The sequence below is a fragment of the Anomaloglossus baeobatrachus genome, chromosome 1 (genome assembly GCF_048569485.1).
Source record: "Anomaloglossus baeobatrachus isolate aAnoBae1 chromosome 1, aAnoBae1.hap1, whole genome shotgun sequence".
NCBI classification, from domain to species: domain Eukaryota; kingdom Metazoa; phylum Chordata; class Amphibia; order Anura; family Aromobatidae; genus Anomaloglossus; species Anomaloglossus baeobatrachus.
This window is the reverse complement of record NC_134353.1, coordinates 114428246-114446264: the sequence shown is the minus strand read 5'-3', so window position 1 is coordinate 114446264 and position 18019 is coordinate 114428246.

Here is an 18019-nt window from a genome sequence, read left to right as displayed (position 1 = left end):
AAGAGGATTCAATTGGTCTAACCATTTTAAACTCCTGTAAACTATTCACTGTGTTTCGGTCTCATGGTTGGAGTCTGTCTCAGAGCAACTGAAGCGCCACAGGTTTGGTTGGGATCACTGATTTAGTATGAATTAAGATTAAGAATATTCACAAAAATGGTAACATGGCTAATGAGTTTTATGGGACTTTAATATTGCTGGTCTATCCCTGGGCTGTAGGGATAGACCAGTAATTTTAAAGTCCGATAAAACTCATTAGCTGTACACATTAGATGGCTGTAGGCCACACCATGCTATGACCGATCGTTTGTCAGACAGTCGACTCTCCCGTACATAGCGCTTGCTCGGCCGAGTGCTTCTGGGTTCTCTATCAGAGCTAGTGGCTTACCTCTGTGAGGACAATAAAGTTTGGCTGTCCATGTGCGATCTACAGCTCCAGCCAACGACTTGTGCCCCCATACACATCAGACTAAAGGCCAAGCTGCCAATATCAGTTGGTTCAGCCGCCATTATTGGGGCCCTAATTTTGGCTATGGCCAGAATCACACTTGTGAGAGACTCGCGCTAGTCTCGCATCGCATCACCCGGCATGGCCGCACAGGAGCGGGATGGCAGCATGTATTTCTATGCAGCTGAGAAGCTCCTGTCCGGAGAGCATCAGGCCGTGCTGGGTGATGCGATGCGAGACTCGCGCGAGTCTCTCACAAGTGTGACTCCAGCCTATCAATCAGATTGTTGGGGGGTGACTCGTACCACGCCGATCTCCTTATTGAACGGGTTGCTTCAGCTTCATATTGTTTTACATTATAACCAGTCAACCCTTTATAATCCTCAGCTAATAATGGTTGTGACACTGCCGCAGTGACTCTGCCGAGAAGTATCCTCACATGCTCATCGCGGTCTATGGAAACCTACGACTGATGATTCTCTCTGATTGTCCTCATCCAGCTCTGCCTGCTCATATTATATGTAGGAACTGTACCGCTGTATTAAATGATAAATGTATCCTTGTTACAAGTTTCAAAATAATGATTCCAGTTGCTTATACCGTAGTAATTATGCCAAACCAAACCTGCTGATTGTGCCAGAGGATTACAAAGATTTCAGAGTAAAGGGCTTGTACTATGCACTTTCTATTGACTTAATAAACAATGATTACACTTTGGTCCTGCGTCTTTTTTTATGCTTTGATGTAAAAAACTTGCTGAGTTCATGATGATATCTATACAAAACATTATTTAGTGTTTTTTCACATATACGAATAAGTTGTGATCAGTGCACCCATCGCCAACTTCATTAGATTTAACCTTTCCCTATCCAATAAAATTTCCTGTTATGCCTATTGAAATCATATTATAATTGGGAAAAAACGTCAAAACAGAATTTTGCAATATGAATGAATTTTGTAAAATAAATCAACAGGAAATCAATTTATTCACATGTAAATGATAAACAAGGCAGTGGCCTGACAAAGGAGCCTAACTGAGTTTTTTGAATGCCCCCCCTCCGGGGGGGGGGGGTACTCAGGATAGGAAAAGGTTAAAGGGAATCTGTCACAAGGTTTTTGCCACCTAATCTGAGAGCAGCATAATATAGAAACAGATCCTGATTCTAGCAATGTGTCACTTACTGAGTTGTTAGTGTAGTTTTGGTAAAATCACTGATTAATAGGCAGAAGATTATCATTACAGGACTACTTGGCGTGCTGTAGGTAGTCCAGCATATTCATTAGCTCTGTATAACTGCTAGATCTGCAGCAGAGAAAACAGTGATTTTATCAAAATGACAGCAAACAGCTCAGTAAGTAACACATAGCTGGAATCAGGGTCTCTGTCTCTACATTATGCTGCTCTCAGACGGGGGGGGAGCAAAAACCTGCTGACAGATTCCCTTTAAAAAGATTCCAACCAAGATGGGTGTGGATTGAATACTGGGCACGCCACTGATTCCTCATACCAGCACCAAAACCTAACCAGAATTATTTGCTAGTTACTTATGGATATCCCCCAAAAAAGCATATTCAGCCCTGTGTGTGTGTCTCAATGGCAGGGCGAGAACTCCATGGGCAGACAAGGTGCCGCAGTTTTTCATGCTGAAATCCAACATGCCCGATGACTGCATTTCCGTTTTTGCCAGTTCTGTAAGATGTTGTTTTGCCTCAGTTTTTTCTTGTTGCATTTTGTAAATGTTTATGTGAATACACTGCTCCATTTTGCTTTTTATGCAATTGTTTAAAATCACTCACCCAATGTTATTATCCAGATCAGAAAAGGTCTATGGAGACCCTCCTGCTGCTGTCCTATCCCTACAATCTACAGAGCCTCATCTTATCACATCACTGATACCCTTAGTCAAAAGCCTCCATACACATTAGATAGATAGGGAAAAGCCTCCATACACATTAGATAGATAGGGAAAAGCCTCCATACACATTAGATAGATAGGGAAAAGCCTCCATACACATTAGATAGATAGGGAAAAGCCTCCATACACATTAGATAGATAGGGAAAAGCCTCCATACATATTAGATAGATAGGGAAAAGCCTCCATACATATTAGATAGATAGGGAAAAGCCTCCACAAACATTAGATAGGGAAAAGCCTCCATACACATTACATAGCCATCCAGCTATGTTACCCGTTATCTTTCTTGTCCCCTCCGCTTTCTCTAGGAGAGAATGACTGGCAGACAACTCTTCCAGTTTATCTCTGTGAAAAACAAAAGGATCAGATACTGAAATTCCATTGTCTGGATTATTTACTCCCCTAAAGGTGGGGGAGAGTCGGAGACCCGATAAACATGGCAAATTCAGCTGATTGATGGGGGCTTTAAGGCTGTGTTCACTTGTAGATTTAGAACAGAATTCAGATTTATGTACATACCAGGAGCAGAGGGACCCAATGAATTGATATGGGACCCGTCTGGTTTCCACTGGGTGTGTTCTTATATATACAATGGGTATGGAAAGAATTCAGACCCCTTTTAAACTTTTAAGTCTTTGTTTCATTTCAGCCATTTGGTAAATTCAAAAAAAGTTCATTTTTCTCTCATTAATGTACACTCTGCCCCGATCTTGACAGAAAAAAAAACACAAATGTAGAAATTTTTGCAAATTTTTTAAACAAGAAAAACTGAACTATCACATGTGCATAAGTATTCAGACCCTTTGCTCAGTATTGAGTAGTAGCACCCTTTTGAGCTAGTACAGCCATGAGTCTTCTTCGGAATGATGCAACAAGTTTCTCCACCCCTCTATTTGGGGATCCGCTGCCATTCTTCCTTGCACATCCTCTCCAGTTCCGTCAGGTTGGATGGTGAACGTTGGTGGGCAGCCATTTTCAGGTCTCTCCAGAGATGCTCAATTGGGTATAGGTCTAGGCTCTGGCTGGGCCAGTGAAGAATGGTCACAAAGTTGTTATGAAGCCACTCCTTTGTTATTTTAGCTGTGTGCTTAAGAGTCATTGTCTTGTTGGAAGGTGAACCTTCAGCCAAGTCTGAGGTCTAGAGCACTCAGGAAGAGGTTTTCTTCCAGGATATCTCTGTACTTGGCCGCATTCATCTTTCCTTCAATTGCAATCAATAATCCTGTCCCTGCAGCTGAAAAACACCCCCATAGCCTGATGCTGCCACCACCATGTTTCACTGTTGGGATTGTATTGGGCAGGTGATGAGCAGTGCCTGGTTTTCTCCACACACAGAACTTTTTGGTGATAATTCTAAGCCCTGTCTTCATCTCATTAGAGCAGAGAATCTTATTTCTCATAGTCTGGGAGTCCTTCATGTGTTTTTTTTTTTTTGCAAACGCTATGCGGCTTTCATATGTCTTGCACTGAGGAGAGGCTTCCGTCGGGCCACTCTGCCATAAAGGGCTGCAGTGATAGTTGATTTTGGGGAACTTTCTCCCAGATCCCTACTGCATCTCTGGAGCTCAGCCACAGTTATCTTAGGGTTCTTCTTCTCACTAAGGCTCTTCTCCCATGATTGCTCTGTTTGGCTGGACGGCCAGGTCTAGGAAGACTCCTGTTGGTCCCAAAATTCTTCCATTTAAGGATTATGGAGGCCACTGTGCTCTTAGGAAGCTTGAGTACTGCAGAAATTCTTTTGTAACTTTGGCCAGATCTGTGCCTTGCCACAATTCTGTCTCTGAGCTCCTTGGGCAGTTTCTTTGACCTCATGATTCTCATTTGGTCTGACATGCACTGTGAGCTGTGAGGTCTTATATAGACAGGTGTGCGCCTTTCCAAATCAAGTCCTATCAGTTTAATTAAACACGGCTGGACTCCAATGAAGGAGTAGAACCATCTCGAGGACGATCACAAGGAAATAGACAGCATGTGACTTAAATATGAGTGTCTGAGCAAAGGGTCTGAATACTTATGACCATGTGATATTTCAGTTTTTCTTGTTTAATACATTTGCAAACATTTCTACATTTGTTTTTTTCTGTCAAGCTGCAAAGAATGAAAACTTTAAAGGGGTCTGAATACTTTCCGTACCCACTGTAATATATATAATATATATATAAAATCAGTGCCTTGCGAAAGTATTCGGCCCCCTTGAATTTTTAAACCTTTTTCCGCATTTCAGGCTTCAAACATAAAGATAAAAAATTTAAATTTTATCGTGAAAATCAACAAGTGGGACACAATTGTGAAGTTGAACGAAATTTATTGCTTATTTTAAAATTTTATAAAAAATAATAAACTGAAAATTGGGGCGTGCAATATTATTTGTCCCCTTTAAGTTAATACTTTGTAGCGTCACCTTTTGCTGCGATGACAGCTGCAGTCGCTTGGGGTATGTGTCTATCAGTTTTGTACATCGAGAGACTGAAATTCTTGCCCATTCTTCCTTTGCAAATAGCTGGAGCTGAGTGAGTTTGGATGGAGGCATTTGTGAACAGCAGTTTTCAGCTCTTTTCACAGATTCTCGATTGGATTCAGGTCTGGACTTTGACTTGGCCATTCTAACACCTGGATACGTTTATTTGTGAACCATTCCATTGTAGATTTTACTTTGTTTTCCCAATCATTGTCTTGTTGGAAGACAAATCTCCGTCCCAGTCTCAGGTCTTTTGCAGACTCCAACAGGTTTTCTTCAGGAATAGTCCTGTATTTAGCTCCATCCATCTTCCCATCTATTTTAACCATCTTCCCTGTCCCTACTGAAGAAAAGCAGGCCCAACCATGATGCTGCCACCACCATGTTTGACAGTGGGGATGGTGTGTTCAGGATGATGAGCTGTGTTGCTTTTACGCCAAACATTTCGTTTGGCATTGTGCCCAAAAAGTGTTGATTTTGGTTTCATCTGACCAGAGCACTTTCTTCCACATGTTTGGTGTGTCTCCCAGGTGTCTTGTGGCAAACTTTAAACTACACTTTTTATGGATATCTTTGAGAAATGGCTTTCTTCTTCTCACTCTTCCATAAAGGCCAGATTGTGCATTGTACGACTGATTGTTGTCCTGAACAGACTCTCCCACCTCAGCTGTAGATCTCTGCAGTTCATCCACAGTGATCATGGGCCTCTTGGCTGCATCTCTGATCAGTCTTCTCCTTGTTTGAGATGAAATTTTTGAGGGACGGCTGAGTCTTGGTAGATTTGCAGTGGTATGATACTCCTTCCATTTCAATATGATCGCTTGCACAGTGCTTCTTGGGATGTTTAAAGACTGGAATTCTTTTTGTAACCAAATCCGGCTTTATACTTTTCCACAACAGTATCACGGACCTGCCTGTTGTGTTCCTTGGTCTTCATGGTGCTATCTGTGTTATAAGCAGAACACTGAAACTATCACAGAGCAGGTGCATTTATACGGAGACTTGATTACACACAGGTGGCTTATATTTATCATCAGTCATTTAGGACAACATTGGATCATTCAGAGATCCTCAATGAACTTCTGGAGTGAGTTTGCTGCACTGAAAGTAAAGGGGATGAATAATATTGCACGCCCCAATTTTCAGTTCATTATTTTTTACAAAAGTTTAAACATAAAATGTCGTTCAACTTCACAATTGTGTCCCACTTGTTGATTCTTCACCATAACATTACATTTTTTTATCTTTATGTCTGAAGACTGAAATGTGGGAAAAGGTTGAAAAATTCAAGGGGGCAGAATACTTTCGCAACGCCGTGTGTGTGTGTGTGTGTATATATATATATATATATTTTATTTTTTAAAAAGGAAATAAAAGTTTTGCATAAATACCTTTTTGTTCTGCCTTAAAAATAAATGGAAGCCAGATGGACCCCACGTAAATTGTTGCCCTCCCTCATTTCCATTTGAAACAGGACTGCATAGGATCCTAATTGTTCCAAGTGGAACAGAAAGCGGAAAAGATAATCGGATTTGTGCACAGAAAAGAGCCCAAATTGATCCAGACAACAACACTGACCTAGGAGGCTACCAGCCATAAAATTCACCTATTTTATATATGTGGGTTGAAGGCGTTCAGTGCTGTGTAAGGCTGCTTTCACACCTCCGGTTTCTGCAATGCGGCACACTCCGGCACTTTGCAGGAAAATCGCAACCGTATTTTTTTGCTGCCGGTTGCGTTTTTTCTGCATAGACTTTAATTAGTGCCGCATTGTGCCGCAAGGCCTTGCGTTCCATCCGTTTTTTGCCGCTTGCGGCAGATTTAGCCGATGCGGTGGCCGGATGGAACGTTGCCTAGCACGTTTTTTCGTGCGGCAAAAAAAAACGCATCGCGCCGCATTCGGCCGATGCGGCGCATTTTTCAATGCATGCCTATGGTGGCCGGATGCGGTGCGATGCGGCAAAAACCAAATCCGGCCGCCGCATGCGGTTTTTGCCACTGCGCATGTTCAGTAGCATGCCGCAAGCGGCAAAAACCGGACGGGCCGCATGGGAAACACTTATGCAAAGGATGCGGTGTTTTCACCGCATCCGTTGCATAGCTTGCACAGCCGGATTGAGCCGCAGAGCTCAAGCCGGATGTGTGAAAGCAGCCTACTGTACACAAAGTAAATACATTCTTGTTATAATAGATTGTTATACGGCTGCTCCATCTATCCTGGCGCTGATCAGACAGGTTGTGCAGGTGCTTTACCAAATAATGACATTCAGAGGGGATGTGTATAAGGCATCTATAATATGAAGTGTGAATATTGCAGATGGATTACTGGACCAAGTGTTCATGGTGGAGCGTTGTAAGGTTTGGTGGCATGTGGTGGATACTCTGCTGTGCTCCTTGGGAAAGCTAAAACTGCTATGAACTACTATTGATGAGTGCGCACTACAATGCTCGGGTGCTCAGTACTCGTAATCAGCAGTTAATGCTCGGATGGGCTCCACTCTAGTACCCGAGTATAATGGAAGGCAATGAGAAATTCAAGCATTTTTCCAGATCTTTCAGAAAAATGCTTGAGTCCCCAATTGACTTCTATTCTACTCTATGTGAGTCGCGGCCGTTCGAGCATTACACTGCTCATTACGAGTACAGAGCACCCGAGCATTGTAGTGCTCACTAAACTAATCACTAAAAGCTCCAATTAATTGGAAGAAATGTGCCAATGTTCATATTAATAAGGTTTTAGATAAATGGTGGTTGCATCTCAGCCGTGCTGCAGTCGTATTGTGTGAACCATTAAATATTACATTCATCACAAGTGGAGAAACTTAAGATTTAAGTTATGCAAGAATCAAAGTGAAAATAATTTAGGCAAACTCACCTCTGATTGTGGTAGGCTTAGGTACATGCTTGGCTTAAAATAGTATACTGTATATTCAAACATAGGGGCTATGCTGCAGTTATTGCTCTCTGTGATTAGAGTTCACCAGATTTCACAATACAAAGTGCATACAGTAAATACATCTATTAGGGCTGAAGAGGCTGGTGTACTTACTGTAAGAATTAATGTAAGAATTGCTGCATACTCTTTTGTGAAAGTTTTCCTGTATAATAGTGAAATTAGAATTTTATGAGTCCACTAATAAAATGCAAATTTTAATTAGGATTATATAGCCATTCTAAGATAGATTTTTCAAGTAAGTACATCAGCTTCATTTGGTCTAAGAAATTTATTTACCAATGTATGTAGTTTGTATTTTAAAATCTGGTGACCGATTCTTTTTAACATCCATTGAATTAGTGTTATGCTCGCCGCTTGTGATGAGGCATTAGGCATTAAGCAGGAGTGGATCCACTAGAGCACAGGGGGAACCTGGGCTTTCTCGGACGAGGGAGGGGCTTAACTAAGCACTAATTGAAGCGGATGCCAGGTGCTACTCTCTGGGCAGTGACCGAGAATGTGGAAGCTGACCCCCAGGACAGGAAAGGGCTCAGGTACAGACAGGCAGAGTCTTTATTGCTGGCAGGTGCAGCCGGGATGGCTGAGGCAGACAGGATCGCTAGGTGGACTGGCGGGTACAGAGGGCACAGACAGGACAGGGTGACTGGTACAGGTAGGTAGACAGAGCTACAGGTAACTGACAGTAGGCACTGGGACCTAACAACTAGCTAGCTAGACAGACATGCACAAACTATCTGACGATTTTTGCTCAGACACCTCCCCGAGTGGGAGGGAGCCTTAAGTACCTAGTGTACCTCATCCATAGGCTGAGAGGCACTTGCACGAATAGGTGTGTTGGCCCTTTAAGAGAGTGGGCGCAAGTGCCCTAAGGCGAAGATCACTTGTCCTGTAGTCATCCGTTAGAACAGATCCAGCATAGAACTGTTGGAAAACTGATTCCTGCCGGATCTGTTTTTTTGGTTTTTTTTTAACATAGGCGTCTATAGAGGACAGATCTGTTAACAGATTGCTATTTATCTTGCATTTGTAATGGATCCAGTAAGAAACCAAAGGATGTCTAAATAGCAATCTGTTAACGAATCCGTTCTCCATAGATTCCACATCTTAACACTAGAAGTCCCAGAAATTTCGAGCTCCCCCCTGAAGTCCTGAAAGAGGGTCAAATGACATACAATAAACTGAATAGAACTAACTAGAAACTAAATGGCTAAACTCAATGGAAAACCACAATCTCTTGTGGTGCGACAGTAATGGCCTTAATTGCAGAACAAAAGACGGTGATTATAGGATGGTAGCTAAAATCCTTCAAGTCATTCGACCCGTCTCTGGGTTCCAAAGGTAGAAATGTTAAATGACCCCTCTCTGGGACTTCTAGTGTTAAAAACGGATCCAGCCAACACCCGTTATTTAAGAACGGCCAAAAAAGTTGTGTTTACACAACTTTTGCCATCGGATCTGTAATAGATCTGAGATAACAGATTACAGGCCATGTGATCCCAGCCTAAGCACACTCCCGGGGGATCTGTGCAGCGTGCCCAGGCCCTGGGAGCAGGAGGAAGGAGACTCACATGTGCAGGACCGCGGAGAGGAGAGGCGGGGCGGTGCACTCCACCAGCGCTACCCTTAGACTGTAGTCACATTTTTTTTTTCTCATGTGTGCTCTCCATTTTCACATTTCCCCACTGACCCACAAAGTTTAACAAAACCATTCTCACATCCATTTTTTTTTTTTTTAACAAATCTGCTTGTCTGTTTCACTCGACCATTCAAGCTTTGCGCATACATAAAAACAGAAGAAAAAAGTAGATATCGATTTTGATGTGTTTTCCTTCAGTTTTCCATCTGTTTTTTTACTTAATGCATTAGTAAAAGGAATAAAATGAATGATAAAAAATAGATGTAAAACGGATGACACATGTGAATGCAGCCTTATTTGTATGTAGGGTGATGGAGGGCGTTTTGCAGCGTGTCATACATTATAGAATAGACAAACCCCACCCAAAACATAAAAATAGTAATGGGTGAAGCTGGGTAACTATAATAAAAGGTCAGCGTGATAATAAATTCCCCTCCCAGGTCCTGATGATGACAATGACAATACTTGACAATGAAGATCAAATTTTGAAGAAAGAACTTTAGACATAAACTTGATGTGTTTTGCAAAGTATAACACCTTTTGAACTGTTCTTCAGTAACCATAGAAACATATGGACTAAAAGATCTAAAAACATCAAAGGAGTAAACTTTGTAAAAAACAAAATTTGTTTCAGTCTCAAAACCTTTGGGCACCACTATATAACACCATGCATTTCTGCTTAATCATGAATTCAATTTTATCTCGGATATCAGCAATGACAAGCCATAATGCCGTGAGAAATCAAATCAATAGTAGATGTAACCGTCCATTGCCTTCAAATCAGTATTATTTCTTCTGTGTACACTCGCAAAAGATTTTTGAAGGAACTCAACAGAGAGGTTGTTCCAAACATCTTAGAGAACTAACCACAGATCTCCTGTGGATGTCGCTTGTGAAAATGCTATCTCTTCATTTAAGAGTTCATGATATTGAGATCAGTGATCATCACTTCCAGGACTGCTTGTTCTTCTTTACACTAAAGATAGTTCTTAATGACATTGGCTGTATATTTGAGATCGTTGTCCTGCTGCAAAATAAATTGAAAAGAAATGGGAAACGTTGAGGAATGTAGATGCAGTGGTGAGACAAGGAAACTTAATGCAGCAGATGAGAAGACATCAGGTCTACTTCCCTTTGAAATCAGCAGATGTCCAGCAGTGCCATCAACTCAGAACTGGCAGCAACCAGTGGGGCCCAGCTACACTCATCTACTGGCCAGAAGAGGTCTTCATGGAAGAATTGCGGCCATTATCAGACCTTCAGCATGGAAACAAGGCCAAGTGACTTAACTAAGTATGAAAACATTGTAACTGGGGTGCATAAAATGGCAGCAGGTTCCCATAGACTAATAAGTAAAAAAGGTGACATATTTGGCTGTAACAGAAGGCAGTGTGTTGCCATATTGATTTGATTTAGATTTCTCTTTTCATTAACTAGCTGTAGTACCCGGCGTTGCCCGGGATAGTAACTGTCTCTGTCTCTCTCCCAGGCTCTGTCTCTCTCCAAGTCTCTGTCTGTCTCTCTCTTTGTCTGTCTGTCTCAGTCTGTCTGGGTTCATACACACGGCACTTCTGGGGTGGTGCTCAAGTAGAGTCCAAAACGACCTCAAGTAGATGTAGAAACTTGGCACTGTAGATAAATGTGAATAGTGGTGTTTTATTGAGAAGAAAAGTAGGACCAGCACAAGCACAGACGTTTTGGTCAAAGACCTTCATCAGTGTGCGTGCAGGGGGTCCTCAGAAAGCATAGCAATGCCAAATGACATTGCCACAGAGACAACGGTGGACACCGCGTCACACCTCACTACGCCAGTTGCGAAATTGCTATATCTTTTTAGGACCCCCTGCACACACTAATGAAAGTCTTTAACTGTAACATCTGTGCTTGTGCTGGTCTTACAAGTTTTTCTCAATAAAAGACCATTTATCTAGAGTGCAAAGTTTCTACATCTGTCTCTGTTTGTCTATCTTTGTGTCTGTTTCTCTCTATCTCTCTGTCTGTGTGTCTGTCTGTGTCTCTATCGCTCTGTCTGTGTGTCTGTCTCTGTGTCTGTCTGTTTCCCTCTCTGTGTCTTTCCCTGTCTGGCAATTTCTCTATCTCTCTGTCTCCCTGTCGGTATCTTTCCCTATCTGTCTCTTTCCCTGTCTGTCTGTATCTTTCCCTATCTGTCTCTTTCCCTGTCTGTCTGTATCTTTCCCTATCTGCCTCTTTCCCTGTCTGTCTGTGTTTTTCACTGTGTCTCTTTACATCGCTTTTCCTGTCTGTCTCTTTCCCTGTCTGCCTCTTTCCCTGTCTGTCTCTTTCCCTGTCTGCTTTTGTCAATCTCTTCCCCTGTCTGCCTGTCTCTTTCCCTGTCTGCCTGTCTCTTTCCCTGTCTGCCTGTCTCTTTCCCTGTCTGCCTCTGCTGTCTGTCTCTTTCCCTGTCTGTCTCTATCCGTCTCTCCACAGAAATCACATTACCTCATACATACTGTAAGCTCCCTATAGTATGAATGTGCTTCGTTCCTATAGCAACCAATCACAGCTCCTATTAACCTGCAGTTTCCAGCTCCATTGACTTTAATGGAGGCAGGTTTTTTGGAGAGTAACTGTAAAGCACGGGTTAAATCCCGTCAAAACATAGTCTGTGACATTCCCTGAGTCAAATGAGGCATCTTTAGCAGACATATACACACACACTTACATACACTCAGCTTTATATATTAGATTTGCATTTTGTTAATTGTTAAAAAATAAACTATTAATTCTTTGATTTTTTTTAACACATTCCTACTCTGCAGCATTTTTTCCACTAAATCTGCCTACATTTTTCGCACAGTATTGTAAATGGGTGGTTTAATTACCCGACCATTAAGTATTTGCATTTCTATTCAACAATTTGTGACCCTAAAGCCCAATGTAGATGCCGTTTTTTGTTACGTACGTTTTCTATCCGTGTTTTTGACTACACAACAGTTGCCCATTACAATCTATGGGTTTGCTCATCACAAGTCCGTGTATTTTTGCGAACCAGGTGATCACAAAAAAAACCTGACACATGTCTGTTTTTGATCCAATTATCATAGTATCATAGTTATCATAGTTTTTAAGGTTGAAGGGAGACTCTAAGGGCGGCTTTGCACGTTGCAACATCGCACGTGCGATGTCTGTGGGGTCAAATCGAAAGTGACGCACATCCGGCGTCACTTTCGACATCGTTGTGTGTAAATCCTAGATGATACGATTAACGAGCGCAAAAGCGTCGTTATCGTATCATCGTTGCAGGCTCCGACTTTTTCATAATTACGCTGCCGCGACAGGTACGATGCTGTTCCTCGTTCCTGCGGCAACACACATTGCTGTGTGTAAAGCTGCAGGAGCGAGGAACATCTCCTTACCTGCCGCCGGCGGCTATACGGAAGGAAGAAGGTGGGCAGGATGTTTACATCCTGCTCATCTCCGCCCCTCCGCCGCTATTGGCCGCCTGCCATGTGACGTCGCTATGACGCCGCACGACCCGCCCCCTTAGGAAGGAGGCAGGTCGCCGGCCAGAGCGACGGTCGCAGGGCAGGTGAGTGCATGTGAAGCTGGCGTAGCGATAACTTTTGCTACGCCAGCTATCACAAGATATTGTACCTGCGACGGGGGCGGGGACTATCGCGTGCGACATCGCAGCATCGGCTTGCGATGTCGCAACGTGCAAAGCCCGCCTTAGTCCATCTAGTTCAACCCGTAGCCTAACATGTTGATCCAGAGGAAGGCAAAAAAACAAAACAAAAAACAATGTGGCAAACAAGCTCCAATGGGGAAACAAATTCCTTCCTGACTCCACATCCGGCAATCAGACTAGTTCCCTGGATCAACACCCTGTCATAAAATCTAATATACATAACTGGTAATATATTTTTCAAGAAAGGCATCCAGGCTCTGCTTAAATGTTAGTAGTGAATCACTCATTACAACATCATGCGGCAGAGAGTTCCATAGTCTCACTGCTCGTACAGTAAAGAATCCTCGTCTGTGATTATAATTAAACCTTCTTTCCTCAAGACTAGAGATGAGCGAACCGGTCCCGGTTCGGCTCGAGGTCGGTTCGCCGAACGGAGGTCCCGTTCGAGTTCGGCTCGTCGAACGTTCGACAAACCGAACTCGAACTGCATAGGAAACAATGGCAGGCAATCACAAACACAGAAAAACACCTAGAAAACACCCTCAAAGGTGTCCAAAAGGTGACAAACAACTCACAACACAACACAAACACATGGGAAAGTGACAAGGACATATACTCATGCGAAAACAAAAGAGCAGGACAAGGAAAAAGAGGAGGAGACACAGATATAGGCATGGCACGCCCTTCTAAAATCATGTAAAACACCGCAAGGTGACTCCAAGCGGAGTCTCCCTTTTTTCCTAAAATTGGGCCACACACACACCCACCCCTTCAGTGGCAGCACTTGTGCCCCAGTTGTACACTTCACAGCTAAATTTGCATCAAGCACAATCAAAAATACGCCATACTTAACCGTTCCCAGGATGACCCCGGGTTAGGTAGCAAAGTCTTTGCTGAACCATGACTTGTTCATCTTGGCTCCTTTTAAAAAACACAGCAAGCAAGGGTTACTCCAAGCGGAGTCTCCCTTTTTTTAAAAAAATTGGGCCCCACACACACCCACCCATTCAGTGGCAGCACTTGTGCCCCAGTTGTACACTTCACAGCTAGATTTGCATCAAGCACATTCAAAAATGCGCCATACTTAACCGTCCCCAGGAGGACACCGGGGTAAGGTAGCTAAGTCTTTCCTGATCCCAGCTCTGTTCATCTTGGCTACTTTTAAAAACACAGCAAGCAAGGGTTACTCCAAGCGGAGCCTCCCTTTTTTCCAAAAATTGTGCCCCACACACACCCACCCATTCAGTGGCAGCACTTGTGCCCCAGTTGTACACTTCACAGCTAGATTTGCATCAAGCACATTCCAAAATACGCCATTCTTATCCATCCCCAGGATGACACCGGGGTAGGTAGCAAACTCTTTCCTGATCCCAGCTCTGTTCATCTTGGATCATTTTTAAAAAACACAGCAAGCAAGGGTTACTCCAAGCGGAGTCTCCCTTTTTTCCAAAAATTGGGCACACAGACACCCCATCAGTGGCAGCACTTGTGCCCTAGTTGCAAACAGGATGTTTTGATTTGCATCAAGCACATTCAAAAATACGCCATAATTAACCGTCCCCAGCATGACACCGGAGTAGGTAGATAAAGTCTTTGCTGAACCATGACTTGTTCATCTTGGCTCCTTTTAAAAACAATGTAAGCAAGGGTTACTCCAAGCAGAGCCTCCCTTTTTTCCAAAAATTGTGCCCCACACACACCCACCCATTTAGTGGCAGCACTTGTGCCCTAGTTGTACACTTCACAGCTAGATTTGCATCAAGCACATTCCAAAATACGCCATTCTTATCCGTCCCCAGGATGACACCGGGGTAGGTAGCAAAGTCTTTCCTGATCCCAGCTCTGTTCATCTTGGCTTCTTTTAAAAACACATCAAGCAAGGGTTACTCCAAGCGGAGCCTCCCTTTTTTCTAAAAATTGTGCCCCACACACACCCACCCATTCAGTGGCAGCACTTGTGCCCTAGTTGTACACTTCACAGCTAGATTTGCATCAAGCACATTCCAAATCCACAAGCATTTACTCTCCCCAGGATGACACAGGGGTTGTAAATTCCTTCTGGATCCATGACTTGTTCATTTTGATGAACGTCAGTCTGTCCACATTGTCACTGGACAGACGCGTGCGCTTATCTGTCAGCACACACCCAGCAGCACTGAAGACACGTTCAGAGACAACGCTGGCAGCTGGACACGACAAAATCTCCAAGGCGTAACTGGATAGCTCTGGCCATTTTTCTAGATTTGAAGCCCAAAATGAGCAAGGCTCCATTTGCAAAGTCATGGCATCGATGTTCATTTGGAGATACTCCTGCATCATCCTCTCCAGCCGTTGACTATGTGTCAGACTTGTTGTCTCTGGTGGCCTTGCAAAGGAGGGTCTAAAAAAATTATGAAAAGATTCCATAAAATTGCTGTTACCAGCACCAGATACGGTCCTACTGGTACGTGTAGACTGTTGAAGATGACGAGACCGTCCCATGTTTGTCAAGTTACAACTGGGAGATTCACTCCCTGCACCTGCACGGTTGTTTGGTGGAAAAGCGGATCTAAGATCGAGTAACAGCTTCTGCTGATACTCCTGCATACGTGCGTCCCTTTCTATGGCTGGAATTATGTCACAAAATTTGGACTTGTACCGGGGATCTAATAGTGTGGCAAGCCAGTAGTCATCATCACTTCTAATTTTGACAATACGAGGGTCATGTTGGAGGTAGTGCAACAAGAAGGCACTCATGTGTCTTGCGCAGCCATGCAGACCAAGTCCACGCTGTGTTTGTGGCATAGAGGTGCTAACCGTTCTTTCTTCCTCTGACATCTCCCCCCAACCTCTTTCAACTGAAATTTGACCAAGGTCTCCCTCATCTGCTGAGTCTTCCATGTCCATGGACAGTTCGTCCTCCATTTCTTCATGTCCTCCTGCACCTTCCTCAACATCTCGCCTGCTACCATGCGCCCTTGTTGATCCCTGTCCCCCATGGTCCCATGCCTGGCGCCTTGGTGATGATGAACGTCTGGACCTTGGTGATGTTGTTGTGTCTTGCGCATATGAATCCTCCTGTAGTTCATCCCCTTCCTGTTGTCCCACCCCCTGACTCCGAATAGTGTTTAGCGTGTGCTCCAGCATGTAAATGACTGGAATCGTCATGCTGATAATGGCATTGTCAGCGCTAAACATATTCGTCGCCATGTCGAAACTGTGCAGAAGGGTGCATAGGTCCTTGATCTGAGACCACTCCATCAGGGTGATCTGCCCCACCTCTGCATCTCGTTGGCCCAGGCTATACGTCATGACGTATTGCACCAGGGCACGGCGGTGCTGCCACAGTCGCTGTAACATGTGGAGAGTTGAATTCCAGCGTGTCGCCACATCGCATTTCAGGCGATGAACCGGCAGGCCGAAAGACTTCTGGAGCGATGCAAGTCGCTCAGCTGCGGCGCTTGAACGGCGGAAGTGAGCAGACAGTTTTCGTGCCCTGTTCAGAAGGCCATCTAGGCCGGGATAGTGTGTTAAAAATTGCTGCACGACAAGGTTCAACACGTGAGCCATACAAGGTACGTGTGTCACCTTGCCCAGGCGAAGGGCCACACCCAGGTTTGCAGCATTGTCGCACACGGCCTTACCAGGCTGCAGGTTGAGTGGAGACAACCATTTATTAAACTCGGACCGCAGAGCTGACCACAACTCCTCAGCTGTGTGACTCTTATTCCCAAGACATGTCAAGCTAAAGACTGCCTGATGCCGTTGCGCTCTGCTGCCAGCATAGTAATGAGGGGTGCGTGATTCCTTCTGCGCAGTGAGAACGCTGGTGGCCTGACCAGGCAGGCTTGGGGCGGAGGTGGAGGACCCAGATGAGGTGGAGGATGCAGAAGCAGTGGCGGAACTTGGACAGACAGAGGATTGACACACAAGTCGTGGGGACGGCAAGACTTGTGCAGCAGACCCTTCACCATCTATCACCATAGTTACCCAGTGCCCAGTGAGTGACATGTAACGTCCCTGTCCATGCTTACTGGTCCAAGTATCGGTGGTGAAATGCACCCGTTCACACACAGAGTTTCTCAATGAAGCGGTGATGTTGTGTGCGACATGCTGGTGTAGCGCGGGCACACCTTTCTTAGAGAAGTAGTGGCGACTAGGCATCTGGTACTGGGGCACAGCGACAGACATAAGGTCTCTAAAATCCTGTGTGTCCACTAGGCGGAAAGGCAGCATTTCGGTAGCCAACAGCTTACAGAGGGATAGAGTCAACCTCTTAGCTTTGTCATGGGTCGCAGGAAGTGGCCTTTTATTTGACCACATCTGAGGGACAGAGATCTGGCTGCTGTGTGTAGACGGTGTTGAGTAGGGTGTCCCTGGAAAAATGCAGGTTTGTGAGGAAAGTGCAGGCGGAGACATGATGTTGCCTTCATCCAACGTTGGTGCTATCGATGTCTGAGAGAGCTGTACACACTCACTTGTTTCCCCTTCCAAACCAACTGACGACCTACCAAGCAAACTGCCTGTTGCGGTTACAGTGGTGGAAGTTGTGGGTGGAAAAACAGGTGTGACAGCTGTCCCCACAGTCCTAGAAGATGACGAGCACGCGGATGCACTGGAAGGGGCAGGCGGTGGATGGTTCGCTCCGCTAGGCCGCATTGCAGCACGGTGAGCTTCCCACCGGGCCATATGATATTTATTCATGTGACGATTCATGGAAGAAGTTGTCAAACTGCTGAGGTTTTGACCTCTACTAAGAGAACCATGACAAATTTTACAGATCACATAATTTGGGCGATCTTTTTCTATGTCAAAAAAGGACCAGGCTAGGCAAGGCTTAGAGGCCATGCGACCTGTTGATCCACCCCGAATAATGCTCAGAGGCAGAGTGGTGGCTGAGGATGCAGTTGTAGACGTGCTACCAGTACTCCGACTCTGTCCAGGAAGGCGCAAGGTAACTTCGTCATCAGTTGCAT